At 40.2% G+C, this 23,760-nt stretch overlaps 1 long non-coding RNA gene and 1 pseudogene across 1 annotated transcript in view; both read right to left on the bottom strand.

Annotated features, from left to right (window-relative positions):
* LOC132372491 (uncharacterized) overlaps positions 1-17,875 on the bottom strand; it is a 90,459-nt gene extending 72,584 nt beyond the window's left edge. Inside the window, exon 1 of the long non-coding RNA XR_009505197.1 lies at positions 17,501-17,875. This is a non-coding gene — a long non-coding RNA (uncharacterized LOC132372491). The remainder of the gene's footprint in view (positions 1-17,500) is intronic.
* On the bottom strand, positions 3,563-3,993 carry LOC132372490 (NADH dehydrogenase [ubiquinone] 1 alpha subcomplex subunit 12-like; annotated as a pseudogene).
* Positions 17,876-23,760: the final 5,885 nt, after the last annotated feature.

The following is a 23,760-nucleotide window of genomic DNA, read 5'->3' on the forward strand; positions in this document are numbered from 1 at the left end:
AAATTAAGTGTATTGGATTAACATGTACAAACTCCTACATAGCACAGGAAATTACACATTTTATTTTGTAATAACCTATAATGGAGTATAATATGCAAAAACACTGACTCACTATGCTGTGCACTGAATCAAATACAATATTGTAAATCAACTATAGTTCAGTTAAATAAAGATTTTTATCATGTTGATATTTTTCAGTCTCACTATCATGTATATAGGAGGAATATTGGTTTTTTTTTTTTTTAATTCTCTTTGGGTTCTGGTAAAGGTATTCTTATCTTACCAAGGAATTATTTATTTTATTTTATTTTATTTGTTTTTGGCTGTGTTGGGTCTTCATTGCTGCACACAGGTTTTATCTAGTTGCAGTGAGCGGGGGCTACTCTTCTTTGGGGCATGTGGGCTTCTCATCGCAGCGGCTTCTCTTGCTGTGGATCACAGGTTCTAAGCACACGGGCTTCAGTAGTTGTGGCTCAAGGGCTCAATAGTTGTGGCTCATGGGCTCTAGAGTTCAGGCTCAGTAGTTGTGGCACACAGGGTTAGTTGCTCCATGGCATGTGGAATCTTCCCAGACCAGGGCTCGAACCTGTGTCCCCTGCATTGGCAGGCGGGTTCTTAACCACTGAGCCACCAGGGAAGTCCCAGGATATTGTTTTTTATTTATGCCCTTTGATATGCTTCTTAAATTTGAGAATCAAATTTGAGATTTTCTTTCATCTGGTGACAATCTCTACTGAGTCCCAGTCTTAAATTTGAGAATTCATGTTTTTTGTCAATTCTAAATGTTTCTCAGTTTTTACCTCTTCTAATATTCCATCTCTTTCATTCTAATTCCTACTAGATATATGCTGGGCTTTCTATTCTATTCTTCAGATAGATCTTATACTTTAACCTTTATTTTCTATTTTCCATCTCTTTATTTTCTGTGCTCCTTCGTGCATAAATTTCTCACCTATATTCTAATTCACTAATTCTTTCTTCTACTATATTTAAACTGCTGTTCTCCAGTTCATTGAGTTTTTAATTTTAGTTACTAAATCTTTCATCTTATGATATTATAATTTCTCTTTTTTACATTGCCATTTAAAAAATATCACCGTTTCCTTCTTTCTTAATTTTTTACCTCCTTAATAGTTTTAAGGAGCACTTTTTGACTGTTACTTTATCCCATATTCTTGGTAGTGCTAATCTCTCTGTTACATTTGCTGATTCTCTTGTGTTGTAAACTCATCTTCATCACATGCATGACCTCAAGGCCATATTTTCTGTCACTACTTGGATATTTTCCCTTTGGCCAAATATATCCAATATACCACCAGGCTGTACTATTATTTCAGCTCTTGAGTTTAATGTTCTGGCTTTGACTCCTGCTTTGTTTCTGGTTGACTTCCTTTTTTGTCCTTTGAGTTCAGCTCTGTATTAAAATATTTTGCTGTATTTTATTTTTTATTTCTGTATGTTTGTAAAGGAAAGGATGTTCTCTTTCCTGTTCTCTGTACTGCTTAAACAGAACATCTTTTTAAAAGCAAGGGTTTAAAGAACACTTGTTCTTTTAAAGAAGGGTTTAAAATGGCCCATTTTGTATTCCAAAGGGATCCATGTTAAAAGGATGCATGTAAGCCTGAATATGGAAAGGACCGTGCGTACATATTTGAGTAATATTTAAGAGGCATAGAGTAGGTCAATTCAAGCGACTCGAGCTTAAGCACTTGGTGAGGTTTTGTGGTGGTGCTGGTGGCAGTTTGGTCTCGGTCTCCTGGTGAATCATGGTGCTGTTAATTGGAATCAGGAACAGGGAAAATTTATATAATCTGGTACTTGTAGGATATGCAGGTAGAAAGATCCAGAAGGCAACAGGAAATACTAGTCAAGAGCTCTGGCGATCAATGGGGATTTAATCTTGTGGCTGGAAGTTGGAGACATGGCTGTACATTACAGGGAGAATGTATGCAGTGAGTAGAGACTGGTACAGTGAGTCTTATTAATATAAATATTAGAGAATAGTACAATGAGCACTAGCAATATAATGAGTCCAGAAGAGAATGGGTTGAGAGGAATCAAGAAAGACACTCTCAGGCTTCCCTGGTGGCGCAGTGGTTGAGAATCTGCCTGCTAATGCAGGGGACACAGGTTCGAGCCCTGGTCTGGGAAGATCCCACATGCCACGGAGCCACAACTACTGAGCCTGTGCGTCTGGAGCCTGTGCTCTGCAACAAGAGAGGCCACGATAGTGAAAGGCCCGCGCACCGTGATGAAGAGTGGCCCCCGCTTGCCACAACTAGAGAAAGCCCTCACAGAAGCTAAGACCCAACACAGCCAAAAATAAAATAAATTAATTAATTAAAAAAAATAATGGATGACTAATAAGAACCTGCTGTATAAAAAAATAAATAAAATAAAATTCAAAATAAATATAATTTATAAAAAAAAAAAAAGAAAGACACTCTCAGTGAACACTGATATCCTCACATATACAGAAGGACAGCTAGTGATTCAAAAGGTGGACAATAAAGACCCAGTAAGTTCAGATTTTAAAGTGTGAGATGATCAATGTTGGTGATATGTCAATAAGGAAAGGAAGTCAGAATATGATAATTATGATAAGAGAAAGTGAATTGTTTATATTCACATGATTAAGAGCAGGCGTCATGGATGACAAAGGCACTGGAGATGGCCTTTGAAGAACCATCTCTAACCACCGAAGCCTACAGAGGAAGAGAGTTAGATTTCATCTCAGATGGTATAGGCTGTTGTTCATATTGATTCAATACTAGGATGCAATTCACCAACTACATCATTTAGCTGGCCAGACCAAAATAAAAATTATTATAAGTTAGTACCCAAACCAGGAAGAAGGATTCCTTCAAATGCAACCAATTTGGGAACCTAGGCCCTACCTGTCAAGCTGCAAAACTGTGCTGTTTCAGCCAGAGGGATGAGAGAGCTGTTTCTTTTACACAGGATAAGACCCTAGAGCCAACTACTTCTGAACAATTGATGAAACATTTGTAGGTCTTATGCAAACTAAAAGCTGCTTTCTTCTCTGCCTAAGTCAGAGCTCTCTCCTCTACCATCATTTCCCCTGTGAGTTCTAGCTGCTTGGGCCTCCATGAACATTCAGCTCTGTCTCTTCAACTCAGGGAAGCTCCGGGACTCAGCCTGGTTTCTTTCCCTATCCCCGTGCCGTAGCCTGGAAAAGCTCTCAAGGCAGCAAGTTGGGGCAATTGTAGGGCCCGTTTCTCACAGATCACTGTCATATGTTGCCTGATGCCCAATGTTTTACGAATCAAATTTTTGATTTATTTGGCCTGTTATTTTAGTAACTTCCCATCAACGTCGCATCTCTTTCCTTCCTACCTTGATACCAGTAATTTATGAGGAATCTATGTAGTTTGCATTTGAATGACCTCCATGTACTTTAGTTCAACTTTTTGATTTGACTCTCTAATTTGACACCTTTTTCCCTAGTCAAACAATTTTAATCAAGTTAATAGTAAGCAGTAAAAGGGCAGTTACATGAAAAGTCCTATATTTTATGTGTTTAAACTGTTTTTCATTGTCTTTACTTGTAAGGTGTTGAAGGTGGGGTGCACTCCTGAATCTTCTTTCTGGTGGAATAAACTACATATTGTTCTGGAGTGCCACTTCGATGAATTCATGGTTTGTCCAAATGAACTTACCAGCAGTCGTGTTCTTGCTGTTGGAGCATCATGGATTGCACGGTAAAGCCAAGGATGCCATTCCGGGGGCACCATGCTTCCATCCACATCCCATGATGTGTTTTTGCCATTCATTTCAGTAGTGTGTGTGACTCATCAGTGATGGCCAAAAAACTGCTTGTTGTCTTCAGAGTGTTTGTTTCCATGTTTGTCTTCCCCACTCATGTATCAATCCTCACGTCGTTTGCCCTGAGGAAAATTCATAGATTGCCGCGGAGGCCGACGTGGCTGCTGACCCGCTGCAGCCCGTATTCAGGACTCGCAGGAACTCCATCGTGTCCCGCAGGCCCAGCCTCCGGGGTGCACCGAGCAAAACCCACTCAGCGAGAAAGCCGCCAGGAGCAGCTGGGAGCGCACGATAGAACGTTTCAGATAGAATATTCAGACTCCTGTTACATCTTCTTCGGTAAGAATTAGAAGCTGATTTTATGCATTTAGAACTAATTCTTTTCATGGTCATAATAAAAACAATTTAAGAAACACATTAGGATGGATATACAAATGTATATTTAACAGCCAAATTCTAAGACTTAGAATGAGGAGAGCAGGGAAGCAGAACCTTGTGGAAAATGAAGCCCTAACAATGCTTATTCCTTCTGGCTATGTTTACTTTACAAAACAGCATTCAAACAGCAAATACTTCAGTTTTAATGAAGTCTCAAATGGGACAAACCTGATTCGGATTTAATTAGTTGAAAAAAATTGCTGAAAATTAGTAGTTTGGAATTTTTGAAAGATACTGTCTTGGACTACTGATAATTGCAATCATAGTTGTTTTTCAGTTGCAGAGCTGAAAGATTGTATAAAATAAGCCATTAGAACTGAGGAAAAAATTAAGAATACAGAGATACTAGGAGGACCAGGAAATTATTTTATATCTTTGGGACTGGCATTATGTCCAGTAGATTTGTGAGACTCAGTAAATCCTTGTGAAATAAAGAATGAATGGAGGAATGAATTCTGACTCCTGGAAGGCAAGGATTGTACTTATCTTGTTCACTGTTAAACTTACAATACCTAGTTTTGGGTCTGGAACATTGTACACAATAAACATTTTTATTGGTTGGGTTAATGAATGAATTAAAATTACACGCCCTACAGATATATCGTTGTATGCCAATTTGAAAATATATTTTCAGTTCTGGAAATTTCCAGTCCTTATCTAACTGAAAAGTTATGCTAAAAAATGGGAGGCAACCCGAGTCAATGATATACTGGTGGGAGGAGTTTACACATCTCTTCCAATCTAGTGATGAAGGAATTTACGTTGCAAATAAGAGTTGTATTGCAAAAGCTGAAAATTTGTAAGAGTTCATCTGTAGGAGATTCCTTTTTCCATTTCTATTTGAAGTCCCTTTCATGAAGAAGAAATGGAAAGATAAAAATGCCAAAAAAGCAGACACAGGAATTTAAAGAGAAAGGAAAATTAGTCAGCAACCGTGCACCGCAAATTACTACTCAAACAATGAAGACTCATGAGATCCAGACAAAAGATGCTGCAAGGCCAAGGCTAGACCTCAGGGAACAAAAGGGGGCTAGTTCCAACGTCTCCCTCCCCTCCCCCCACCCTGAGTTCACAAGAATGTTTTATCATAAACTCCTTGTTCATTATAAGTAGAAATGCCCAGTTTTCTTCTTGCCCTTTGAAACCAGCTCTGGCGTAAGTAAGATGGTCATGCTGTCAAGTCACTATGGAGGCCCAGCCAACATCGATGGGTGAAAATGCCTGGAGAGAGCAGGCCAGGTCAACAGCTCTCCTGTATAGCAGCATTTCCACTAGTTTTATTCCTATAGGGGCATGCGAGAGGCTATATTAGCATCCTATCAGGAAACAACTGCCACAAAAACAAGAGTGCTTAACATGAGAAATGCTAACTTTATACTTGGGTCATTTCAATCTTACTCACTGATGTTAGACTCCAGTTATTGGTGGAGGTACTTCTGGGCATTTAGGCTAAAAAAAAAAAAAAACAAAACCCACATAACTGCCCCCAGGTCATCCCCACTCCCTCCCCTGCCTGGGATGTTGGAGAATCTGTGTGAGCCTGAAACACAGCAGCAGTTCCCCTTCTCTCTTCCATTTGGACCCCAAGGAAACAGTAAGACCTAGTGTGTGGGGACTTTGCCATTCCTCCACTCAGCAAAAGACAATTTCCTCTGTGTTGCAACGTTCTATTTGGCGAGAGGATAGAAACGTTGGCAGGACAAGAGCTGGCTACTAAAAGCAGGCACAGTAAAACCTCACAATGAGTTGTCTCTTTTTCAGCTTGGCACATGATGTTAGGAGCTGGAATAGAGAAACACTTGTAATAAATTGCAGTTAGGAGGAGGGTGGTGGTGCTTCTGTAGAAGTCCTGTGTTTTTATCCCCTCCCCCTCTTTCGGTGGTATAGTCATGAGCCTCGCTTTTGTTTTTCGTATTTTAAATTCAGCCTGTACTGAACTTGCCACAGAAATAGATCTGCACTGACACTCCCACTCTCAAGCTGCCGGTGCTGGGTCGCAGGTTTGACATTGCTTGAGCTAACTCAGAAACTAGAAAGTTGAAGTGGCATTAAAGATGTAGCTACATGGATAGACCCACTTCCTGGTTGGAAAACCTGGATCGTATTTTATTTCCATCTCTGACACTCTTACACATCTTTAACATCACCACTAGGCTTGTCACACAGTGATTGCCCACACTCACAAGGTCGTGTTAAAAAAGGGAATTGCTTTATGACACAGGCATATTTTTTGCCCAAGTGAAAGGGTACAGTGGGAACCATTCTCACTTGGACGAGCTCTCCTGCGGATGCCTGCTGCCTGGAAGTCAGATTAATGGAACCACTGGGTCAAGGCCTGTCATCAGAGTGGGGGGTCAGAATCAGGGAGGCCTAGAGGGAGGCAGCAGGAGGCCCTGGCAGGAGAGATGGACAGAGCATCAAAGGTGGAGGTTAGAAAGGCAGCCCAAGATGTCAGGGACCTTTGCCAGGGGAGACCTCACTCCAGGACTGAAAACCAGAGCAGGCCTTCAACTCTTGGACGAGTGCTAAGATCGGGTGGGAGGAAAGAGAGCCCAGAGCTCTGTCCCTAGAGACTAGTCAGCATTTATGGAGCAACTGAGCCAGGCTCCAGGCTGCCAATGTTCTGTATGCCAATCAATGCTCTTGTCGCAATACATGTCATCTGTTTATTCACTCTCGTATCTGTCACTGGCTGGTGAGTTCCTGAGGGGAAAGGCCTATGTATGTCTTGATCACTGAACGGGGTACCTGGCATATAGAAAATGTTTGGTAAATGTTTGTTGATTGAGTGAGTGAGTGACCTTACACCTTTCAAATTATTCCCATGTTCCTGTTGACCAAACCGAGTGTCAGAGAGGCTAAGAGGGAAGAGAGGTCCCAGATTCTGCAAATGGAGTCCAATGCAGGGAACTTTTCAGATTGGAAGTTCTGGGGGTGGTGAAGGTGGAATCAGCACTGGGGCTGACTTGCTATAAAATCCCTGTGCCACTGAGATTCTGCCAGCCACACTCTCTGGCCCCCACCCTCCTGCCCTCCCATCCCTGCCCATGCCATAGGGGTAAGATTGCCAGACAAAATCTAGGACACCCAGTTAATCTGAATTTCATATAAACAACAAATAATTTTTTAGTATAAATATGTCCCAGATATTGTATGGATGTACTTAGATTTAAAAAGTATTCCTTGTTTATCTGAAATTCAAATATAACTGCCACCCTGAGGTTTTATTTGCCAAATTTGGCAACCCTAGATGGGGGTTGGTTTTTGGGATGCAGGTGGGAATCGGGAGGTAGGTTGACCCATCTCGGCAGCCACAAAGCTAGCTCCAGAGGGCCCCAGCACTCCCATGACCGGGGTGCTCCGTGGAGGGTAAGAAGCTTTAGAACCACAGCCCACCGGGTTCTGATGTAGCAGCAGTCTGAGTGCCCTCTTGTTACCTCCTCAGAAGGGGAGCTCACTGGTGCCGCTTCCTTCCCCTGGTCCTCCCGCCCCTGCAATGCGTCTCACTGTCATATTTCCCAAGACAGCATGCGGCTGGGGTAGTTTGTCACTATTCAGTATAGATGGCCTCCCACAGAATAGGTGCTCAGTAAATATTTCTTGAATGAATGAACAAATCAGTTTTAAAATGTGTCACCGCCCTTCTTCCAGACTGTCCACAGTCAACTCTGGCACATATTCTCAGGTTTAATCAGTTGTGGCGGGAGTATCAGGGCCAATTAGGGTCTCGGTGCAAAAGCGTAAGAGTATTTTTCTGAAAGAGACCCCTGGGCTTCTTTCTCAGCAGGGATCTGTAGGTGTGGCAGGTGATCTGACATTTTATCCCGTCAGTCGGCATGGCCCATCTGGTACACTCGACTTGTGCAGTCAGCCTGTCTGAGAAGCATGGCCTGTCCAGGATGCCAGCCTCAGACCATTAACAACCGATAAGCTTTAGTCATATTAATGTTGGGGTGATTATATAATTCATTATCTAAACTGAGATACTTTGATGGAGTAAAAGAAAGTGCTAATCATAATGCAACTAGGAAAAATAATATAAACCCAAACTGGGACATACTGACATCTTAATTTCTGTGAATAATAAACATCCCCTAGAATCCCCTGGATGCTGTGATCTCCAAATGCCGCTCTTTGGACACAGTGACCATATTACCTCATCAGCTGCATACATGCCCCTGGACTGCTTTTCCTCCAGGTAGTTTATCAGGAAAGAGTCTATGAGATTTTCCTTACAAATCTGATTCATGTAATACTTTGCTGAGTATGTTTCTGTCTGTATCACAGATCAGACGTCTCTTAAAGATGATGGTCCATGCCATTTACTTTTGTATTCTAGCACCTGGCACAGTTCCTTATACTTGGAAAGTGTACTTGTATCAATAGCATAGGCTGTTATGGTGCAAAAACAAACCACCCTCAAATTTTGGTGGCTTGTAAGGGAAAGAGTTTTTCTTTTTCACACCACATGTCCAGTGTTGGTCAGCTTGGACTCTGTTCCACATCCTATTTAATCTGGAACCCAGACTGATGAGCAATTTTTATCTGGAATGTGGTGGGTCTCATGGCAGAGGGAAAAGAGACGACGTCGAATCACAGACTCGCTCTTAAAGCTTCTGCTCAGAGGAGAGAGCTACCTCCACTTGCTTTCCATTGTTAAAGCCAGTTAGGCAGCCGAGTCTGCTTCAGTGAGGAAGGGAAATAGAATTTTCTCACAGGGAAGCATAGCAAATGTTTTGAACAATAGTACCAAATCTACCACATACCCAGTGAATGTGAATGGAACTCATCTAAGTATCATTATTTAACTCTATACTCCAGACTTTCCTGACACGAAGGAGAGGTGAGGAGGGATGCAATAGGGGTGGGGTTGGGGAAAAAGCACATTCTATGTACACTATTTGAGGAGCCCAGCATGTCTGCTCACCTTTCTGCTTTCTGTTTAGGCACATTTCTACCTGGGAGGAACGAGTAAAGCTTCAGTTCTAGTCGTTTCCTTACCCATCTTCTCCTTCCCCAGGGTCACGGCTGGGAAGAGAGTCTAGCCATCCTAGCAGGATCAAAGAATAGCAGCTCTCTGATTTCAAACCATTCCAGCTCTGGGGCTATAATATGAATTCCTTCAATTATTTGACACCTACCCCTTGCAAGTGCCAGGTACCGGGCACTGTCTGGGGGCCCATGAAGGTTTCGATAACGTCAAGGTTCTTGCCTTCAGGCAGCTTGCACTCAGTAGAGGAACAAGACATGCGCAACTAATTCTAGGTGATGGGACATATGTCAAGCCCTCGATGCTTGAGATTCCTGTGTTACAGCCCACTTGAGTCTCTCTGGTTGCAAGTCCTGGCCAGTTTGGGTTTAACCCAACACAGTAGGTGCAGATGGAGTCCCAGTGGTTATTAAAGTGACTCCTGCTTTTTCCAGGAAACCTTTCTCAACTCAGACAGAGGAGGCTTAAGTTCCTACCAGACTCAGTCTGACCCCTTCGCTCCCCTCCTTTGCTGTGTGCTTTGAATGTAATTATAAAGATATTCAATTTAATTATCTATCAAATATTTGGGTGTATCATGGCCCCTGTGATCTACCGCCCTGAAATACAGTTATACAAATACAATTGGATTTTTCTAGTGATCCCAGGTTAGAATTTGGTCACCGCCTTGGGAAGATCATTTCTATCCTGAGGAGCTAATCAGACAAGATAGGCATAACCAGAATCCTTAGAATACACCCCGGGCAGACCACAGGCATTCTCAGCTGTGACAGTCCCTTCCAAGGCCACCCTAAGGACCACAGCAAGCTTCACAGAGAGTCACTTAGCTTCTAGGTGAACTGTTTCACCATCCACGTCTCACTAAGTGGTTTCAGGAAATTTAGAATTAGCTAAGGTCTCAGGACACATTTCTTAAAATGATCAGGGTTTAATCATACTCCCAAGCATACTTCCCAGCAGATTCTAGAGGTCTGATCCATTAACGTTCTGATTCCAGGTTGACATCTCAGACTTCTGTTTTACCCATGAAAAACTGAAGTTCAGGGAGATTTAAGCAAGTTTTCCTAAGGTCATATATTATTGATTGAAGCATTCTACAACTCTAAAACGTTAGACCTATATATGAACCGGAATCTGGTAGGACATTTGGTGGCCAGAAAGACAGTACAAGTTTTCATGAGTTCTGTGTTTACGAAGATGTCTCTTTTTATATTTTTCAGTTTATAAGAGTCATGTTAAATTAGGTAACTCTGGGGAGCATGTGCTGCTTGTTTCACAATAGTACTGATACTTTAAAAGTCAGATTTCTGAGTCATGTTGAGTTATTCACACAAACAAAACTTGAACCTGGGAAATGAAATAACAGGGACAAACACAGCGACATCACTTCTCTTCTATAGAAGGCTAGAGAGACCCAGAAAGGAAGTTTCTCCAGGAATTAGGGCAAAGTCGAATACTGAGCATCACCCAGTTACAATGACAGATAAAGGAAAATCATGTCTGCTGAACTCAACAAAATTGGGATATTGTCTTTAATAAGCAACAAACTGCTGTTGGTGTGGAATTTAACTACTTAGTTAAAAGTAAACTGTATTATGAACTCCACTTTGCTGGCTCCATGAATATCCTCATACTTTTGGGGTTCCTTTTTGGACCCTACTGCCTCTTCTCCAGGAGCCAAAATACTCCTTGTTTTTCAGGGACAATGCTTATTCATAAGTTTCTTGATCCTTCTGGTTGGAAATAGCTCTCCTCTCCTTGATTGCTTCTGATGGTGATTTGAATAAGCATCCTTTATAGCCTTCATCATATTCTAGCCAAGCACATATAATTATCATCATGTTTCATTTCCTCTGCTGTATAATAAGCCACCTGAAGGTAGGGATTGTGTCATTTCTCCTTTGTGTCCTCATAAGGTCTAGCACTGTGCCAAGTGCATATTCTACATCCTCCAAATGTTTGTGCATTTAGTGAAACTGAATTATATTTGAATTGATAGGGCCATGGCTAGGGCAAATCCTAAAAAACAGTCTGTTGATATAAAAAAAAACAAAGAAATGATGAACATTTTAAACATCAGAATTAAGATGGAGGAACAGGTACTTTTCAAACTTGGAGAAAATTTTCTCTTCTGTTCGTTGTATATTTTGTATGATATGATTAATATATATAATCAAAAATGGGTTAAGTATATTATGTTTCGTGCTTGAAAGAAAATATGCTTCTTTATGAAAATAGTAAAAAAAAGACTTTGAAATATTACTTTCCTCCTTTTCTATGCTTCTACTATCCTAAATAATACAAAGGCCACATTAATGACCTGTGTTAGAAAGTTGGCTTTTAAAAAATCATTATAAGATGTTATATTATTATTTAAGTTCCATTTGCAGGCTTGATAGCCCATTTACCCTTTTACCCTTTAAAAATTCTCTGTATTCAGTGGTGGAATAGAGGGCCCGACCCTGTGGAAACACTGGCATATTTTATGAGTGGACAAGGCTGAGGCCAGTTCAATCTAGAGTGAGAAAAAGATTAAAGGGACAAAGGCCAGCCCATGACCCACTGTCAGCCTGCAGGCTCTGGTCAACACCTAGCAGATGTAGTGCAACCTCTCCACAGAAGATTCCTTCAGTAGATGAATCACTCTAGTTTACAGTGACATTTTGTGTGGTCAGTTGTATATACTTGGTTTGTGTTAAGAGAGTTTGTACAGACATTTAAAATGTATTGATACTCTAGTTAGTATGTGTGTGTGTTATAAAGAACCAATACACAGGGGGAATGGATAAAGGAGACAATATTTGTTGAGTACCTGCCATGTTTTAGTTAATATAACTTTAAATAATTATAGTAATAATGATGATGATGATGATGGCAAAAATAATGTTATTTTTAATAAGTACTTGCTCCGTCCACACATTTAGCTATTTAATTCTTCCAGCAAACTTTAAATGTACTCTGTTTGTTTGATAGAGGAGTGAAGAACCTTGGTGATTTTAAGTAACTTGTTCAAGATCTTATAGTCAGTTAGTGCTAGAGCCAGGATTTGACCTGATCTAGCCAGGGATGGTTTAGGTGCAGGCTCAGACCTTATCTCAGGCTAGCTCAAGGAACAAAAGAGGTATTTTCTTTCTTTAATTAAATTAATTAATTAATTAATTAATTTTGGGGGCTGCGACGGGTCTTCGTTGCGGTGCGGGCTTCTCTCTAATTGTGGCGCTCGGGCTCCAGGGCGTGTGGGCTCTGTAGTTTGCAGCATGCAGGCTCTCTCGTTGAGGAGCACGAGCTCAGTAGTTGTGGTGTGCGGGCTTAGTTGCCTCATGGCATGTGGGATCTTAGTTCCCTGACCAGGGATCTAACCTGCATCCCCTGCATTGGAAGGCAGATTTTTTTTTAACCACTGGACCACCAGGGAAGTCTCCTTTTCCTTTATTTAAAAAAAAAAATTGTTTTTTAATTTTAGAATACTTCAGACAGGAAAATTGTGAAGCCAGTACAGAATTTCCTTATACTCAACAGTTCCCTTATTGTTAACATATTGTATAGTTTCTTTGTTATAATTAAAAAATCAATATTGACACCTTATTGTGAACTATGATCTATAGTTTATTCAGATTTCCTTAGTTTTTACCCAATGTCTTTTTTCTATTCCAGGATCCTAGCCAAGATACCATATGAAATTTAGTCATTCTGTCTCCTAGGGCTCATCTCAGTTGTGATGGTTTCACACACTTCCCTTGTTTTTGATGACCTTGACAGTTTTCAGGTATATTGGTCAGGTATTTTGTAGACTGTCCCTCAACTGAGGCTTGATCAGTGTTTTTCTTATACTTTGACTGAGGTTATATGTTTGGGGAGGAAGAGCACAAACATAAAGTGCCATCATCATCGCATTGTATCAAAGTTACATGCCATCAACATGACTTGCCACTGTTAATGTTGACTTTGATCACCTGGCAGAGGTAGTGTTGTCAGGTTTCCCCACTTTAAAGTTACTCAAAACAAGTTTTTTTGTTGTTGTTGAAAAAATTCAGAGAAACTTCACAAAAATGGATTCTAGCTGGTTCCTCAGGAATTGAAAATTATCAGGAAGCTACTGATGTTCTCTCTTTGGGACTATAGGCTCTCTCATTTCCTTTACTTTGGGTGTTTTCTTCATTATCTCTTTTTTTTTTTTTTTTTTTTTTTTTTTTACTAACTGGTGATAGATTCCTGGCTCTCAGTAACTCTGTTTTCTGATTTCACTATTCTCCTCTCTCTATGCTTTTTGACTTGGCTGCCGGCAACCTGCCCCACATCCCTCTCACCTCTTCTGGGTCATGAACCTGCTCAGCTTGTGTCTCACTTTCTTCTAGTTTCTTTTCCCATCACAGGTGCCCCTTGATCTCACCTGGGGCCAATCACTGTCACAAGCACTTGTCCCTGAACTAATTTGATTGCTAAAACAACCCTATGAGGTGGGACTTCACTGGTGGTGGTCCAGTGGTTAGGACTTGGTGCTTTCATTGCTAAGGTCCTGGGTTCAATCCCTGGTAGAGGAACTAAGATCCTGCAAGCTGTATGGCGTGGCTGAAAAAAAAAGAACCCTGTGAGGTAGGTAGAATATCCCTATTTTATAGATGATGAAATTGGGGTTGAGAGCAGAGAAGGTTAAGAAACTTTCTTAAATTGCTATAAGTGATAGACTTTGCCTTGACGCCAGGTTTTTCAGACTCCAAAGCCAATGCTTGAAAGCCTAAAGGCACAGTACCATCCTATATTGAGCCTCTAAAACTCCCAACAATCCTTTAAGGTTAAGGAGTTTAAGTGGGACAGTATAGGATTGTCCTTGCCCTAGATTAGCCAGCTAGTAAGTGGTGGAGCTGGGCTTAGACCCTGGTTTTCGCAGCCTGAAGTCCACCACAACAGCTTGTCTTCCAAAATACTGAAATATATAAATTAGCCAGATGAATTTCATTGTTTTAGGCCTGTTCTGAAAAGGTGAAAATAAAGATGTAAAATCTAATACCCAACTATTCCTGACTAAATCAGTTCAGATCCAGGCTTTGGCACTCATCGGCATCCACCTTGAGTGAGTACTGAATCAGATAAGGCAACTTGAGATCTGGACCTTGTGATTAAAATATGTATTAGGAAGTTTGCAAGGCTAGTGGATGAGAAGAACAGAAAGATAAATAAACAATAAAAATACTGAACCTTCAGTGGTGTTATTTACAATAGCCAGGCCGTGGAAGCAACTTAAGTGTCCATTAACAGATGAATGGAGAAGATGTGAGATAGACATATATATATGTGTATATACAATGGAATATTACTCAGCCATAAAAAATGAGATATTGCCATTTGCAGCAACATGGATGGACCTAGAGATTATCATACTAAGTGAAGTGAAGTCAGACAGAGAAAGACAAATATCATATGATGTCACTTATATGTGGAATCTAAAAAACTGAAACAAATGAACTTATTTACAAAACAGAAACAGACTCACAGACATAGAAAACAAACTTACTGTTACCAAAGGGGAGACAGGGAGGGATAAATTGCAAGTATGGGATTAACACTACCATGTATAAGATAGATGAACAACAAGGATTTACTGTATAACACACTTTATTCAATATCTTATAATAAATTATACTGGAAAAGAATCAGAAAAAATATAGATATATACATATCTATATATATAACCAAATCACTTTGCTGTATACTTGAAACTAACACAATACTGTTAATCAACTATACTTTAATAAAAAAAAATACTGAAGCTTCCACAGTTGGTAAATATGCTGTTTTGTGGATCTTAATGTGTATGTACATTGGTGCAGATGCTGGGAACCATGAGTGTTGAGGGTGTTTCCTGATACCCCTGATATCCTGGGATATTGAGTGATTGCCATGGCCTTGAACTTGTAGGAAACAGCCCCACTTAATCTTGACTTTTCTTAGTATGTCAGTGGTTATAGTAACCACAAAGTAGTTAGTAAAGGTGAAAGATGATGGCAGCTTGGATGAGGTAGTACTAGAAGAGGTAGAGAAAAAGAATGAGTGGTTTCAAGACATTGAATGTGGAAGCAAAGATGTAGAAGTCGTCAAGGATAATGGCATGCAAATTAGTATCATTTACTAAGACAAGGACACCAGAAAAAGACCACGTTTGGTTGGTTGGGGTGGGGTGGGGCAATCATGACTATGGATTCTTTAGACATCCAAAGGGACATGTCAAGGGTAGACCACTGGATATATGACTAGAATTCAGGGAGAGATCTGGACTAGAGTGATGTATTTGTGAGTCATCTACATATGGGTAAGTAACACTATGGGTATTGTTCAAAGCTCCTAGAGAGAGAAAGAGTGAAAAGATAAGAGGGCCTAATGGCTAGGTAATGATTAATTTGCAGAGGAGAACAATAAGTGATAGGCTAATAACTGGAGACAAGCTGGAGAAAATCCACATGAATAAATATGAGAACTGGAAATAATCTAGTGCCAGGAAAGAGACTATTTCAATAAGAGAGATAAGTTATAGATTAACAAACTGTGGAATCATTAGCTAATTCATCAATTAATCAGACAGTTAGTGAAAATTTCTTCTGTGCCAACAATGGTTAAAAACTGGGACTATTAAGACTATTAAGATCCTAATAAACTTAGTTCTCTGATATGGCCTCTTGAGTCAGAAGCTGGTCGCGGATTATCTGTACTAGTCACTCTCCTCCTGATTTCTTCTCCATTTTATTTTTGTCATTTCTTTGCATTTAGCACTTCATTGAAGGACTAGGCAATAATAGAGAAAGGAAGTTATAGTAAAAGCACTAGTTTTTTTTTCTCCATATTTCCTAGTGCTGATACAAAATTGATGGTGTAGGAATAAAATCCTGGGACTGACTAGGCTTTTAAAAGTTTGTTTTTTATTGTTGTCACTGAATCTCAGAGGTTGACATTACTTAAACTGGACTACAGAGTATCTAACTGTATGTATTTTTTCTGATCAGACTCATGTAGTATTTCAAAGTAATTCAAGTAAACATCAAGAAAAAATGAAGAAACTAATATTATTGAGGAGACAGTATGCATTTGACAACTATCTAATATTTCAATGTCTTTTATGTTCAAAACCATCAAAATATTAAGAAGGTAATAACCTGTACAGTTAAATACAGGATCATATAAAACAGTGTCCTACTAGCAAAAGTAATTATTTTCCCTCCTCGCTGATTGTTATCCCAGAGGGGGAAGAACCTTGATATATCACAACTCCAAGGTTGCACTGGGATGGGATAATGTAAAAACTCAGAATAACTTGAAAATGCTTTCATTTTGAGACAAAACAAGATTCATTTCGTGAGAGTCCTTTATTATGCAGAAACTTCTTATATTCTTAGTGTATCCTGACTGATACTGACTAAACGTTATTTAGGATTATGGCTTTCAGACTGTTGTATCTTTTGGTATGAAATGACATTATGCAATAGAAAGGCCATCTATTTGCTGGCAAACATATCATTCAAATCAAATATTCTGTCATGCCGTTTCACACCAGAGACAGAGCCAGGTCTGGCATTAGGAGCCCGGGAGGAAGCAAAAACCTGTCTTCTGGGATTCAAGGTTTCTCCAAAAGTTCTTTGCTCATAACATCTCCATGCTTAACGCCCACCCTCAACCAGCCATTGTGTGAAGCATTCCCATTACTCACTCTTTTGAATAAAAGCACTAATGTATAAATGCTATCTTGGAGTGATAAGATATAAAGTAATTTTTTTAAGATAAGACATTTCATTACTTCTTGGGAATGAGACATTTGGATATGGGAAACAGCCAATTAAATACTCAGCACCATGTTAACTGTCTTGCATGATATAAAGTAGTATGTTTTTTTCATATCCTCACACAAGTTATATTCTTATTTTAAGCTATACTGAACAGAAACTGAGCTAGGCATTCATCTTAACATTGTGAAGACATAAGAAGAAAGTAAAACATAGAAAACCAGTGTGTTCTAAACAAAAGGAAAATGACCAAAAGAGATCCTAAGTTTGATCTAGGTACTTTAATGATCTTTGAAGGGGACAAAAAGAAAATAGCCAGGTCTTTTAGGCAGGAACTTCAAAATCCCACTTTAATGGCTCATGAAGTTACCATTCCTTGTGTTTAGCAATATTACTCTTTATTCTCTGGACCATTAATTTGTTTTTCATATTTCACTTATTGACATCCATTTCCCCATCTCAAAAATTGACTCCTAGGTGGGATATACTGTGGAAATTTGCTCATCTCACTACTTACCACATCTCAGCAAACTCCCACCAACGGTCTCCAGTGATCTTGACCATAACCGAAGTGCCAGGACTCTCCACCTGGGAGTCATCCTAACACCCGAGCCTCCCTGTGAACAGGCAGAAAGGCGCCTGCTTGTGAAATAATGCTCTTCCCTTCGTTCCTGGATCAGGGAGTCTACTTCTGCCAGCCTGGTCCAGCTCTGAACCTTGGTCAATAAGGAACTTCTTTTAACTTCTTCCCCTCCTCTCTCAGCTCTGCTGCTCTTGACCATCTGTGCTGTAGCTCATTATCCTGCAAGGAACCACTTCCCAGCGTGGGACTAACACTTATCTGCGAGACTGACTCCTAAATGTTCTGCACATTGTCATTCTGGATGACTGTGGTCACTAACTAAAAGTTAGACAGTAAGCAAGTCAGAACATGTCAAGGGTACTTGGAGAAAAACAGTTAAAGAAAAATTACTTGGGTGGAAGATAAAAGTCCAATATGTTTTCATTTAATTTGGCTGAGATAGCATGGTATTAAATTATCCAATCATCCATATTCATAGCCAAAGAGTCATTTTTGTGGTAGCTAAATCTAAAAGAAATCTGTAATAAATAGACATCCATAAATAAAATCAGCTGCCTTATAATTTTTATTGGCTTCAATGAGAGGATAACATAAATAGTATTTTGTTTCTATTATAACACAGTTATTAAGGCAGGATAGTCAAACGTTATTGTAGTTCCTCCTAATTATATAATTGCTATTATATAAATCAATTTCCTTTCTGCTGGTTAAAGAAGAGACTTTCTATTTTATAGCAGCTCAACAATGTCACTGGTGTGTTAACAAAGCACTATTTGTATCATTCAGGATTCACTCATCATTTTATACTCACAAAATTTTAATCAACATCATCATTGCCTCTCTTTGGAAGGTAAGAATTTTACTTTTGCAGGAAAACATAGGCTTGCCTTATTCTTAGAGTGGATTTTTATTAAGAACTAATTCCCATACAAAATAATTGATGAATGTTCTTTCCAGTTGGAAAAGACACTGGAATGTACAGTGTGTTCTTTCCTTATGGACTATGCATAACTAGCTTCATTTCGTCATTTCTTAACCTGCAATAGAAGTCTTGGCCTGCTTTACAAAGTCTATTGCCTTGAATTGGGGTAAATTTGAGATGTTCTCAGACCATCTTTAATCAAATGGGCAGAACAGATAATATTTTAAAAATAATAGCCTGTAATCCTTGTTCACAATTCTTTGTAGGAAAGACAGTAGGTTTCCTTCTCTCTATTTCTTGGACATGACTAGAAAGGCAACTGGCTTTAGTGGAGTCAGAAACTCTGGCCCTGTGATGCTGGGAAAGACGTTTAGTATATTTGAGCCTCAGTTCTCTCCCTGCAAAGTGAGATGTTGAATGGGATGTTCTTTGAGTTCCCTTTAAATTGTATAGAAATTGTAAAAAGCTGATTAAGCTGACTTTACATGCTTATTTATGAAGGTTCTTTGAAACAGATGATGGAGAGAAAAGCAAGCAAAACAGTGGAGGAAGAAAACCCAAAAAGTGGAGAACGTGTAGGACGATGCGAGGGCGGCTCATCGTGGCTGGCAGCCTGGCTCTCCTTCCTCCCTCTGTTTCCGATAACTTTCTCCACGCTACCCTGAATGATCTCACACCACGAGGAAAGTCTGGGTGTGGGTTGAAAAGGAAGAGGGTGAATTTTACTTGTTGAGAATGCCAAGCTTAGTCTGAAATTCATTAGTTCCTTAAGTGATAGTTAAAATAATGGAACATTAGGTCAGAGGGGCAGTAGTTAAAGACAGGCAAAAACGACTGCTAATCCCAAATTCCCCTGTAATGTCATTCGAGGCAAAAGTTTTCCAGAATTAAAAAAAGAAGTTTAGTTATATCCTTTAGATGGTCAACATATGTCATACCCCTAAAACATATGCTTCTCCCTAAAATGCTACACGGAAAATGTATCTTCTAAATTTGTATCCTAACTACTCTTTCACTGTGTGAGTGTGTGTGTATGTGTGTGTGCATCCATGTGTTTATTTTTTATAAAGTCACCTGGAAACCTATGATGGCCCCAAGTAAATCTGCCTGCTGCCTGAGGTACATTTTTTTCTTGGCTCTATGTTTCCTCTAGGTCTGTGTTTGCCATAGTGTGCTGTGGTGGTTTGTCTTCATTTCACTGCCACCCAATGAGAGAAGTCCCTTGAGGACATAAATTACATCTTATATTTTCCCAGAGCCCAAACTGCCCATGGATCAGGGTGGATCAGTCATGGTGCTAGGGTGGGCGATGGGCAGATGCAAGTCCAAACTTAGACGCTTAGAGTTCAGTGGGGGTACCTGGAGTGAAAAATGTCTATGATGTCAATATATGGCAATAGATCCTCTAGTTGATATGTGACCCAGGGGACAATAAGTCATAAAATATTTGGTTGTAAGGGCAGAAGAATGAGAGAGAGTGATCATAGAGTAGCTTGCCTTATAATCACTGAGTATTAGACTTTTCCCATTACTACTAGATACTGCTGAAATTAGAGGTAAGAAATGCTGAATTAGAGAGTCAGTTTCCTTACTTCCAATGAGATGATGATGTCTCATAGTTCCACACAGGTGCAACATGAAGTCAGGATTTAAAAAACTGAACAGTAGGCAATAGCCCCACATTGCTCCCAACTCCAACTGTGGGCCCCATACTCCAAACTAGGGGGAGATAAATGCAGCCTTCACCTCCAGCTTCTGTCCACACAGTCTGTTCTCTGGGTCTGGAAACGTTTCCCTCCACTTTTCTTTCTGATGATTTCCCACACATCTGTGATAGGTTGAAGATGACTGCAAATCCTCTCATTGAGAGAAGGAGTCTGTATCTCTTCACTTTGAATCTGGTTCAACTCTGTGGCTACTCGATAGATAGAATTTGATGATCCCAAACCTCAGAGATTGGTGGCTTCCACTTCCTATCTCTTGGAATGTGAACTCTGGAGAAAGCTAGCTGTCATGTAATAGGTCTGGCTACCCTGAGACTGCCATGCCTGTGTGAAGCCCATGCCCTGAAGAGAGGCCATGAAGGGTGAGATGTCATGTGAAGAGAGGGAGAGGTCAAGAGACACTGAGGTACCAGACAGACAAGTGAGGGAGCCTCTTGGGAGTGGATGCTCTGCCCCCATTGCCTCAAATAACACCCATGGGTCAGAGATGAACCATTCACCTGAGCCCTTACTGAATTCCTGACCAACAAAATCATGAACAAAATAAGATGGATATTTTAAGGCAGTAGGTTTTAGTGTCGTTTGTTACATAGAAATAAATACCCAAAGCAATATCCTTCAAGACCTGGTTCATATATTATTTCCCTTTGGCAGTAATTGTCCTGTTTGGGGGGCAGATTTAGTCTTCCCTTCACTTCTCCCATGTTCCTCTGTCTAAAGCAGTTGTAGCAGTTGCCTTTGGTTGACTATCTCCTATGTGTTAGGCACAGCACTTGGTGTTTTACATACATTTTCTTACTGATCTCTCAGGACAAATCTATAAAGATGATATTCTCATTATGTTGACCAGTAAGTTGGGGCTGGGAATTACCTGAGATTATTGAAGGTCCCCCAGGGAAATGTTGTGGAGCTGGAATCTGACCCTCTGTCTGCCTGACTCTTTCCACAGCAGAGCCCTGTATCCATTCCAGCCACTGTCTTTCTAGATTATGATTATCTCCTTATGAATCTTTCTTCCCACACTGTGCAAAGGAGAGTTTTCTATTCATTGTGATGCTCTCCAGTGTCTAGCACAGTGTCTCATGCTCAACCAATCTTCCTTGAATGAGTGAACAGCCTGCAGAACAATTTCTAGAAAATCAACACAAGGCCCTATTCATGTAAGAGAGTTGCCTTCCAGTGGAAAGGGAACAAGTCTTAGCCATACTTTGAAACCCAGGTTCTGCGATCCCTACCTATTCCATCCTGAGAATATTGGCAATGGTAGCATCCAGTGCATAGCCACGAGCCTGGCCTATCTTTACCTGAGTCCTGAACAGAAAATATGTCAGCAGGTTAACAGGGAGAAAATATTGTCTGCAGTTGCTGTGAGAAAACCTGTCTAATAAATGAGCTTGCTCTAAATAATAGAGAACTCTGTCACCTCTATAGTGAGAGGATCCTTCTATCTTTCACAGCTAAAGCTATGGGAATTGAGAATGCAGAGCTGATGCTTACTTAAAATCAGGGAGACAGATAAGCAGCCTTAGATAAGGCACAGGCCAGGTAGAGATAAGATGTCCCAGAGGTGGGGCTTTCTGATTTGCTGGCACTCTCACCCTTGTTTATTATGGACAAGAATTTTCTCTGGGTCCCCTAAATTTTGCACTCACTGACATCGTTCTCCCTTTGACACTTTATTGGGTGCATTCCATAAGCATTTGCCCAACAGGAAATATTCAGCAAAGAATATTTAAGAGAAAGCAGCGCAGCCCAACTCCTTTTGTGAGAGCAGAGCTGATGCAAGGGATTTCCAAGCAGAGCAAGGCAAATAAAATGCCATCTTAGAGCTTAAATCCTGCCAGATGATCAGAGATAACTTACACAATGTGCCCTTTTCCCAAGCATGTTTGCATGCAGGAAGGGCTACAATAAGAAGTGAGAAGTGGTCTGCAAGAGAGATTAGACCTTGAGATGTCACTTGGTGTGTCCCGTGGATATCCCTCAGTGTGCAGTTAAAGACACGTGAATCATTTAGGAGAGGGTAGAGATTTTGTTAATTTTGTCCTGTATTGAAAGAGAGAAATGAATTTCCGTTATAATTCCTTTACATTTTGTTAATGGATTTGAAGAAAGAGACAGATTTTGTGATGGATTGAGTTTTAACTACCTTTCTGTTCCATTCCTGAGTACAGTGAGGTATAATAATAATAAAAAAAAAATCTTTAGTCTTATTGGGGTCAAGCAGCTGTAATCTTGTGGGTTTGGGGATGAGCATGAACCATTTTGCTGGCCATGAGCGGGTCTGTACTCTTGTTAGTAACACGTAGGTATTGTCTGTTGTGTGAGGAATGTGTTTGAAACTCAAGGGGAAAATATGGATCATCCAATGCTTGCATTATATTTCTTTCTTTGCATGTCTGTCATTTTTGTTGGAACATTCAGTGAAATTAGGTCAGTTATGGTTTTAGTTAGCAATGCAGCTCTTGTGTTGTACACAAATCATATGATGTTTCCAATTATCTCTGCTTTTTAACATCCATCTGAAACCAAATCCTTAACTATGCATGGCTTAGAGGTGTTTCCCTCTCCCCCTCTCCTTTTTGCTTTGACTTCTTTCTGGGGCAAATACGAATCTTAATCTTGCAATAGCAAGATACAATATTTTTGGCTTTACAGGCAGCTTGAAAGCCCAGGGTTAAGAGGCAAAGAAATGGATAATTACTGGATGTATAGTTGTAGATGGAAATTTTTAGAGTAATTAGTTGGATGATCCATTACTCTACCTCTAAGAGGTACTGTGATGCTTATCTGTATTTTCTGGCTATACCAAGGGACCTTTGGAAATCTCAGTGGTCTGCCTTAGGCCACGAGCTCTAGATTTTCTGACTCTTGAGCTGTGCTCAGTTTCCAAGGGTATGGAAGCAGTTGGAAAGGATTTCTGAGGGTCTCAAAATGTGAGCTTCAATGTGGTGTCAGAGGGAGGGGAACCCGGGAAACGCAACATGACGTGTAAGGAGACACTAAGCTTTATTTTTTTAACCGAGTACTAGTGGGAACGGAGTCCCAAAAAGAGTTTTTCAAAAACATGTCTCTGTTGGCTTTTAAAAGCAGGATTGATTCTCTTCAGTCTAGCTTATCAGATGCTAGCATGATCTAACGGTACAGATGTGCCTCAAGGCAGAGACCAATGACCTCTAAATGCTTTCAGATCTGCAGCTCTGTAAAGAGATAGGAAAACCATCAGTGTTACCTGGCCCTCTGGGGCTGGTCCTTGGTTATGTTCCTTGAGAGTCCTAGGCATGATTTGTGGCAACATGGATGGACTTGGAGGACATTGTACTAAATGAAGTAAGTCAGGCAGAAAGAGACAAATATTGTATGATATCACTTATATGTGGAATCTAAAAAATACAACAAACTAGTGAATAAAACAAAAACGAAGCAGACTCACAGATATAGAGGACAAACTAATGGCTCCCAGTAGGGAGAGAGAAGGTGGTGGTGGGGCAAGATAGGGGTAGGGGATTTTTAAAAAAGGGTTCTTATGGGGTTATATGAAATCAAGT

This window comes from Balaenoptera ricei, chromosome 10, assembly GCF_028023285.1.
Source record: "Balaenoptera ricei isolate mBalRic1 chromosome 10, mBalRic1.hap2, whole genome shotgun sequence".
Taxonomy (NCBI): Eukaryota; Metazoa; Chordata; class Mammalia; order Artiodactyla; family Balaenopteridae; genus Balaenoptera; species Balaenoptera ricei.